Below are 9922 nucleotides of genomic sequence, written 5' to 3' on the forward strand. Positions count from 1 at the left end.
CCTTTTGTTTGATTAACTGTTGTTCATTTTGTAGATGTGCACGCTTACCCTTCTGCACCCTTTTCTTCTCTTAGTGTGGAAAGGGGGATCCTCCAGTATACTACTTCAAGGCATGTTAGGAAATCAGGGAGCAATTTTCACTTCTTGTGAAGGCAAGCTGAAACCTGGGTGTCTGAAGAGGAGCCAGTCCTGACTTGGATACCAAATACTTTTGGCCAATCCTTTCTGTTAGCTTATGGGAGCTGCATTCACAGCAGAGTGGCTCTCTGAACTTGCACATGTTCCAGAAGGACTTTTGGCCTAAAGAATTTGTAGCTAAATGAAACAAACCCAGAACTGGGAAACTTTAAAAACAGATGTGAATATGTTTGTCATCATATAACCAGAGCTGTCCCCAGAGTGATTTGCCGCAGGGAGTGAATGATGTTATACAAGTGTTGCGCTAGGTCCCAGCTCGGTAATGATTCCGTTTGAGGACGAACCCATCAGCAAACATGTCTCTGGCCTAGATCACACTATTGGCCAGCTTCTTGCTAGGCTACAACACACACACATACATGAATATATGTACTTATAAAGCTGCTGCTATAAGAAGGCAGCAGTAATGCTTGTGTTGGTGAACACAAAATGTGCATTAAAAGGTGGCCAAATTATATCTTTTCAAATAACAAATATTTACCTTTCCTTGTCCACTTCTGTTTTTTCGTTTGTTTGTTTGTTTTCTTGGTTTTGTTTTTGTTTTAATTTCTGCTTTGGGAAATCTGTGTCAGATGGACAAAGTAACAGCTGTGAATTGACCTCTTTGGGAGAGGAAACTATGGGAAATGTGCAACAGCCACCAAGACAGTTTTTAAAAAGCACTGTTCCATGATGCCAACGACCATGACATTAAATCACAGAATAAAGGTGTCTAGGCAAACTAAGCTGGTTTCTGCCTTTCAGCAGCCTGTGGCTCTGCATGTAGGGAAGCCCAGCAGACTGTAAGGAGCCATTGCTTTCACTGCTCCCTTCTATTGCAGTTGCATGCTGCATTTCTGAGACTTGGTTGCAATGGTTGATCTTCCTTGCAGGCGTGACAGAGGCAAATGCAAGCCCAGAGAGAGTCCCAGGTGTCCCTCGGCTTGGCCCTGAACCACCTCTCTTTGAACCTTTCTCTTTCTGGGGCAGTCCCAACACCTTTCACTTCCCTTGTCACATGGCAAATGGGGACTGCAGTCCCACATCCATGGCTCTGTCCCAGGAGCTTGGCTTTCCTCATGCGAAATGCTGCAGTTGTTTTAGAAAGTGCAGTTTTAGTTGAAATGGCCTACATGTGTGGATTTTACCATCTCCTCCTTGGGTGTTCAGGGACTTCCTAAACCATTTTTCCAAGAAAACGTGTCATTATTAATTAATAAACCAAATAAATTGGACTTATTTTACAATGCTGGAATGACTTCCAGTCAGCTTTTTCATTGTAATTATATCTCAGTGTAGTTTTATCTCCAGCTATGCCCACAGAAACAGTCGACAACGGAGAAGTGTGTGTGTGTGTGGTATACAATCAAAGGCCTAGGAGATGATGATTCGCAGGACTTCCTCCTGCTTTCTAGCCCTCCTAAGGAGAGGGAGCTGGAGGCCGGACAGGAACACCTCACGCCAGCACTCCTCCATCTTTCCCACCACCTTGCCATGTGAGGGCTGCGGCCTGGCCACCAACCCTGTGGTGAGGTGCCAGCAGCTGGGCCAGCAGTGCTGGAAGAGGGTGGCCTTCCTGCCACCACCCACAGGCAGCAAGGCTTTCACACCTCCCTGTCCTGGAAGTTACCAGGTATCTAGCTTGGTGTAACTCAAGTTTGTCGCTACCAACCACTCCTCCAGAGTATATGCACTCTCCCAAAGTGATGATTTTGCATTTCTCCTCAGTTTCTCTTATTGTCTGATGCATTATAAAACACAGCTGAGACTTTTCTCAAAGTGGTTTCAGCTCAGTCCTTGTCCAGACTGGCAATTTCATTCAGATCTTCCCTGCCTTGAACCCTGACTAGCCAAGCAGTCCTCACTGACCATGAAAATGTTACTGTGATTTGATTATAACAGAGCATAAACAAAAAAGATTACTATGATTTACCAGAAATATTTCAACAGATTTGCATGTCTGTATTTGGGGGGTATAATTTGTTTCCTTCTTGAGAAAATAAAGACCTCTAAGTTTGATCTTCAGTCTCACTCAAAAGCCGCTTCAGAAGTTGGTGATATTGTACGAGATGGGCTACATGGGCTCTAGTGAATGCACACAAATGTGTAATTTGGAGAAACTGATGTGCATCATCAGTCATTTTTATTAAGGAAACTCTGTTTCAGAGCCTTACAGGAGACAGAAAGAACATGGAACACTTGAGTAAATTGAACTTTAATTTTATTTATTTATTTATTTATTTTTGTGAAATGCCCATTATGACAACAGAGGTCAATGATTAATTTATTTTGTCTTTAGGCTGATTATTCTGGTCTTATGATGATCTTATATTCACCATTGTCCCCTGGTATTAAAGATAATAATGTAATTATGGGGTTTAAATGGGTAGGGAATGGATGAAAATGACCTGTGGTCTTCCCCTGCTTCTTTTTGATATTCTCAAAGTTTTCATGATGTTGATTTTTTGCATTAGGTAGTCAGGTCTTCAGTACTCTATGGGCAATTAGAGACTTGTTTCTAATATGTTACTCAACATACTTAGAAAGCAGCATTTCAATAGTGCAGAAGAGAAATCATTTATGTCCCAATTGCTTAAAGCTCTGTGTTTTTATTAAAGCAGATTTAACTCAAGCCTTTGGGGAAGCAGCTTGCCGTGCTAAAAATTCAGCACCTTCTCATGTCAAAGTCCACTAGCAAAGATGAATATATTGAGACCTGAAGTACTTTGAAACGAAAAGAGGAAGATGCTGTGAGATGCAGGGTTGATCTTTGAAATCTTTCTGGCAATGGAAAGAAGTTGAACTCTGGCAAAAAGTCAAAAATGTTCAAACCCAGGGTATGCTTTCATAAGCCAGGGCTTGTCAAAGTCAGTCTTGCCCTGCACAGGCCAAACTCTTCCCTATGCTCACTTAGACTCCCCTTTTCTGAAATTCCCAGTGTGTGCCCACTCTCACCCACTGGCATTCAGAGTCAGAGCCTCATCTTCTCTCAACTGCCCCTCCAATTTCTTAAAACCGGCACAGGGGATGACAGCATTCAAAGCACAATAAAAAGGGCACCCTGCTTTTTTGCTGTGCTAGTAACAGCAGGTGTAGTCACCAATGACAGGGAGTGTTTCAGGTAGACCTGGGTGGCCTTGTTCAGGATCTTCCTTACATTGACAGACCACAGATGGCACAGTCAGACTCTCAATAAGCAGTGATCCTTCCTTCTATTCCAAGCACTGATAAGCTGCAGAGGATATGGAATGAATCCGGGCCAAGGGAGACTCATTCTGTGACCGCACTAAGATTGCTGAAAGTCCGTTGGCAGAATAAGTTTCTGCTGGCGAGCACTGCCTGGATCAGGTCTCCTGGGACTGCATCCCTTCCCAAGGAATGTGGATGGAAACATTTCAGAATTATTCGGTGTCAAAGCTGGCTATGGCTTCTTCCACAGGGAAAAGTTGGAAAGAAATTATGGGAGAGTATCATATTGCATAATAATATAAGACAATGTTATTGTTGAGAATACTTTGATACATGGATGTAGGCTTATATATAGATGTATCTAGGTATGTCTCCATGTCTATATATAGTTATAGATATAGTATTTATGTTATAATGAAATGTCTGGACATGATCTAAACAGTGGCCTTGAACTGTCCTTTCCTTCTCCCACCTGCTGATCTGCGTGTCCTGTTACTTGCAGGGTCTGTCCCAAGGGAGCTCCACTTTCCCTGGGGCTTCCCATGTACCCTGGGCACGTTCCCCTGCCCAGGGAGGAATAATATTTATCTCTTTCCATATTCTCATCCAGGAATGGGGGGTGTACCTGGGATGCCCCCATCCCTCTGTCTGTCCTGGTGGAGGAACAAGCGGCTGCCCTTCCCCTCCATGAAGCCACTGCCTCGCCAGCCTGAGACACAAACACCTCTCCTGGCAGTGAGCTCAGCCCCAGCACTCCAACCCCGCAGCGTGACCGGCCCCAGCGCCAGTTCGGCTGACAGGCAAACCTCTCAAATCAGCAACCACTTGAGATCCAAGCAAGATCAAATACCAGCTAAAGCACTGGCCCCAAAACCTACTGGCACAGCACACCGGTCCCAACAGTTTCCTAGGAGCAGCAAAAATCCCTGCTTAACTACACAGCTACCTTGTACTGCTGCTGCCTTGGTACCTGCCCTGTGGGCTGCGAACCTCAGCCTCCTGCCCATGTTTGGGTTTGTCCGCTGCTCTCTTCCGAGCCGAGAAATTTCTTGACTAACTTTTTACTTACACATACATACTTACATGTATGTAAGTATGTAATGTATACATAATACATGCTTACATGTATGTGTAAGTAAACAGCCCTAAACCTTTCTTTTGGCTTGAAATAATTTTTTTAAAGAAATCATTCATTAAGAAATATACATTTAAGAAAATGAAACTAGAGGAAAAGTTTTCAAATATCTTAAGGTATTTCTAATAATATAAAATGATTTGTTATTTTGTGGTTTGCTGGACTGAAAATTGTCTTGGCATCATTAATTTTGTGGTTCGGTTTGACGTGAGGAAGAGCTGTCACCAAAATGTCTATGCGAGGGGGAAACAGCACCTGGCCCAGCCCCAGACAAGGGCTCCCAGCACTGGCTGCCACTGCTGAGCCCCTGCAGAGCTCCCTCTTGTGCTGGACTGTCCGTATCGGGTATAGCTGCCATGAGGCCAGCTCTGTGAGGACAGTCTTGTTATTAATGCTGGGGGGCTATTCCTGCTGCTAACTAACCGTGTTTTCAAGTGGTAGAGGAACTCAGTTGTGGTTTTATATCCTTCTGGGCATCCAAGACATGCTTAATGGTGTGCAATATCTGCATCCCTGGAGTATAGTAAGTGAGGTTATCTGATCGTACTCAGCAGGACACTAACCATGTTTAGACTTGTCAATTTTTAAGCTTCTCATCTGAAAAGCCCAAACAACAGCCTGGTCTTTGAAAAGCTTCTGGCCACATCTGCGCTGTGAGAGTGGCACTGATGTAAGGGCAATCGTGCATTTACACTGCGCTTGAAGCACGCCTTCAGGCGGCAGAGCTTCATCAGCTTTGTACCATGGCAGAAAGCCCACCCTCTAAATAAATGTAACCCAAGTGGTAAAACAAAGGCTTTGTATGTGTGCCTGCACCCACACTATGGGTAGTGCTGGAACAGCCTTGTAGGCCAAGGCCACGTACCCCGATAGGGCTGAGCAAGAGGAAGCCCATGATGTCATAGCTAGAGCAACATGGATCCTGGTGTGTGCTTTTTATTCCAGCTGATCTTAAATCCAGCCTTAATAAAACTAAGCCCCCATGCACTCTTAATTCCCTCCCCCCCCCCACCCCCCACCCCCAGATCCACCCACTGACAGCAATGCTAGGAGCTGAGCTGGGAAAGAGATGGTCACAGACAGACAGGGGAGGGAGGATAGAGAGACAGAAGAGCAGTGTACTTAGCAGGTGTTGTTATTAAATAAAAATAAAAATAAAAATAAAAATAAAAATTAAAAATAAAAATAAAGATAAAGATAAAAATAAAGATAAAGATAAAGATAAAAATAAAAATAAAAATAAAAATAAAAATAAAAATAAAAATCTGGCCAACACAACTCTCCTCTGTAGCAGGTTTCTCATGAGCCTTATTGAGCTGTGGCCCAGATACATCCACCCTGATGTGCAGGAGCTATTTTGGCTGTGGATGTACATGTCCCAGACACAAAGACTAGGGAACCAAGACCATGATGTTGCCTTCCCACAAGGTGGGGGTAGGAGCAAGGTGTATCCAAGACCTTGGCTCCTCTTTCCTGGCTCATTAATGAGATTCTAAAATCTAATTAATAATGATGACTCTTGTTTGCTCATCCCTTTCCTGCTTTCACAGTGTGTGGCAAATGATGTATTGTAGAACAGAGGAGAACTGGTGTCACTGAAGGCATTTTTATTTGTATCTAGCTGATTCATACAGCTGGTGCAAAAGCATAGCTCTTAACTCACTGGAATATTTTTCAGAAAGCTTGATTTGATCTGAGCTGGATAGAAATTGGAAGGTTTCCAGAGTTTCCCATAAACAAAAGGCTTCCCAGCCTCAGCATCTCTCTAGACACTTGACATTTGTGCAGAGCAGCAGACCTAAGACATTTAACAAAATGTATCAAATCCAACTACCACTACCTCAAAAGATAATTTCTGCACAGATCTCGTGATCCATTTCTGTGGGATGAACAGCGTCACCTGTATCTTCAGATGTACTGCTCCTCTTCTCTGGTGACACTGCAATGCAGCCAAGGCAGCGTGACATGGGGCAGCAGAGTGACACAGGGGTCCCGGGTGGCTTGTGAGCCCTCACTGAGGGGACAGCAAGGCTCCCACGGTTATTAGAGGAGACCCTTTAGCAAGAGATATCCTCACTGTCTTGTCTGTACTGGAAAAAAATGAGTTACGTGCTGAGTAAGAACGGATCCTCCTTCCCTTCCTTCCAGCCTGGCCACAGGCTGTGAGCTGTATCGCACAGCCTCAGAGCAGGGCAAGGACAAACACTGTGCACTCCTCTAAATGCAGGTCCTGAACCCTCTGGAGGGAAAGCCCACCAAAAATGGATGAAGCCGAGGCTTGCTAACCTTGCCCACATGCGTACACACAGACGAATGCCTGGCTGCTGCTGGTGTTAGTCCGAACAACAAGCTGCGCCGTGGATTTGGATGATTCCTGGGTTCAACCCCACAGGTGAAGTCCTCAGGTATTCGGCTTCCTGAGTAGGATTTTGAAACTTTCCTTTCTGACCCCTGTTGGACTGTGACTGTGAAATCCTCCCTGGAGAACTCCTGGCTCAGTCCCAGTTAGGTTTAGCTGTAAACAGGGGTAATGGTTCGGAGGAGAGATAGGATCAGCCTCATTGTCCTGTAGATCTTCCTTCCCTGCCAGCAGCCAATTTCTTGCACAGTGCTACAGAAAAATTTCTAATAAAAATGAACAACTCCCAGGGACACTCCTATCCCTTGCTGTGCCAAAGACTGGTGATCACATCAGCATCTTGCATCTCAGTTCTCAAGCATCTGCCAAAGCCTGATGGCTTCAGCCAGCACGACAGAGCAAGGGTAAGCCAGCTGTGATATAACAGGCACAGCTCAGGTTCCTGGGGAGTCTTCTTTGCAGAGATGGGCTTCTTCATTTAATGGCCCTTGGATCTTATTTAACACATCGGCTCATGTACCGTGCGGGTGTAAAGAAGCTGTGTGTATATAATAAAAAACCTCAACCTATTCAATAGCTAGGGGAGGCCTAATAAACTTGCCACTATAGCAAGTGTTAGTCTCTGAGGCCAATACCAAATGCTGGAGTTTAATAAACAAATATTCTGAAGCAGAAAACCAAAAGGTAAAACAGTTCACCTGACAAAGCAAACACAATGTAATTAGAAACAAAAATTTTCTCCTGGCTCCCAAGGACCAGTGTCTCAGGCTGGCTGTGTCTGGGCTGCCTTCTCATGGCCTTCCTCAGGCTGCTCTCGAGATGCACTTGCTGACACCAGCAGAGATCTTGAAACCACGGTCCCAACCTGGGCTGAAGGGCATGGCCCAGAGTACACAGGAACTCGCATATCAGAATAGACCTTGGCAGCTAATGAGGTGTATTTGCCCAGGCCCCAGCTTTCAGCCCCATCAGAACAGAGCTGGGGGGGAATTAGGGCTGGAAGTGATTCAGCCTGCAGAAAAGAGCTGCATTTTGTTGCTCTGCATGTGAGAGAACTCTTCTGGGCTAAAATGACTCAGGTGGTTGTTTTTTACTTTCTCTGTTTCATGTTATAGTTGTTACAGCAGTATTGCAAAAGCACTGGCTGCAGAAGAAACCATCAGGGTTAAATACTGATAGAGCCATGCAGGCCAATATTTTAAATTCTGGTGAGTTTTAGCTGTTACTTGTTTACCAAAGGAGACCTGTCATGGTTACAAAAAAATGATGCTCAGATGTCTGAGATATCAGACCAGCACCTACTTGTCTCATGGTAGAGAGCTCAGGGCAGGCAATAAGGACATTGTGGTTGGATTATTAAAATATTGTTGACACATCACTCTCAAGTAAGACTAGATTTGCTATATGCCAAAGGGAGTCTCATTCTCACAGGCCAGATCTATGTAAAAATTTCATTGGTTGGTATCAGGAAAAGATGGCATTTTGTGGTAATACGGTCGCCTGAAGTCAATATTTCACTGCGGTGAAAAGGAAGTTTTTAACTGGAAAGAATAAAGCATTGTTTACTGCAGAGGCTGCTCGTTTATTTATGGCAGGGGTGTCAGACTCCTCAGTGGAGAGGTCTGAATTATGTACTCAAAGCTCGGGTATAAATTCAAGGCTTCTCACTTCCCCCCATTCACACGCTGCTCCCACCGCACGGACAATCAGGCGCAACAGGATCTTTATCGAGTGGCAGCTCCTTCAGAGGCAGAATGTGCCACAGAAGCACACCACAAGCATTTCATCTCCATCCTCTGCTCCCTCGTGGTCTGCCCGTCAGCAAATGACTTCCTCCTGCACTGCCCTGGCTGGTTTCTGCTGCAGGGAGGCAGGGAGCGTGGTGGTGGAGGAGGAGACGTGAACTGAGGCTTTTATTTGCTCTCTGAAGTTCGGGAGAGTAGCTGACCTGCCTGCACAGGAGGGCTTGACAGCATTCAGCATTGGCTCTCCTGTCTTCAGATCCCCATGAACACCCCGTTGGTTTTTAGATCTGTAGGAAGGCCCCACTTCGGTCTTACAGGGGAGAGGAGTGACACACACAGCCCTAGTGAATGCCGCTCTCGCTTAAGCAAGCACAAACTGCCTGCAGATACAGGCTTTTGTCCTTGGCCCTGAAGAGGGACAGGGCGGTCCCCCAGGAGATGGGGAGAAAGCCACTCCCAGCTTTCCAGGGGCGGCAGCCTAGGGGGAACACAGAGGAGAGGGCACTGATGGCAAGAGGGAAGAGTTTGATGGTATACCAAGATCTTTTTCTGCATGCACATGGCCTTCAGCATCATTGTAAATAATACTCTTAATAAAGAGCCAATTAGCCTAACAATCTCATTACTATCCAGCATGCAGCGTGGGAAGCACTAGCCTACGGCATAACTGAGCAAAGGTGCATTCGCTGCTTCCCGTTTCATGCTATAATGTGGGTTGGCATAAGGAGGCCTAGACAGATGTGCAAGGCAGAAAGCATGTGGAGGGCTGAGAGGATGGCATGAAGCCTTGTAAAGAAGGCCCCAAGGCCCAGCAGGTTGTACCAGCCCCATTAACAAACCCAGAGCAACGTGCTGCAGGGCCCAGGCGCCGTGAGCTGTGTGTAGGGCGGAGTAGGGACGGTGGAGCGGAGGCAACAGAACTGGGAGCTGGCCCATGCAGGGAAGAGATGAGAGGAAGTCTGAGCTCTGTGGATGTGTGTGACTGCCTGAGGAAAGAAAGAGCCCAGGACTGGAGATGCTTTGCCAAAATCACACAAATGGCACTTGCACAAAGGCCGTTCACGCTGCACCTGGCTTATGCCTGTCTGGAAATGCTGAGAATTACTTCATGGGATCTAGTGATGAATGCAGTGAGACATTACGAAAAAATCTTTGTCTTACATCTGTCTCTCATACCTTGGGCTTCCATTTTTCCATCACAGAACTGAAAAAGTGTCACGCAGGCTGGTGTCGGAATAGTCTGCATGTAAATCATCCTCCTGGGCTGGGGCCTCGCACGCTGGGGTTCAGCCTGAGTGGCTTTTTATAGCTGAGTTA

This window comes from Cygnus olor, chromosome 7, assembly GCF_009769625.2.
Source record: "Cygnus olor isolate bCygOlo1 chromosome 7, bCygOlo1.pri.v2, whole genome shotgun sequence".
Classification (NCBI taxonomy): Eukaryota; Metazoa; Chordata; class Aves; order Anseriformes; family Anatidae; genus Cygnus; species Cygnus olor.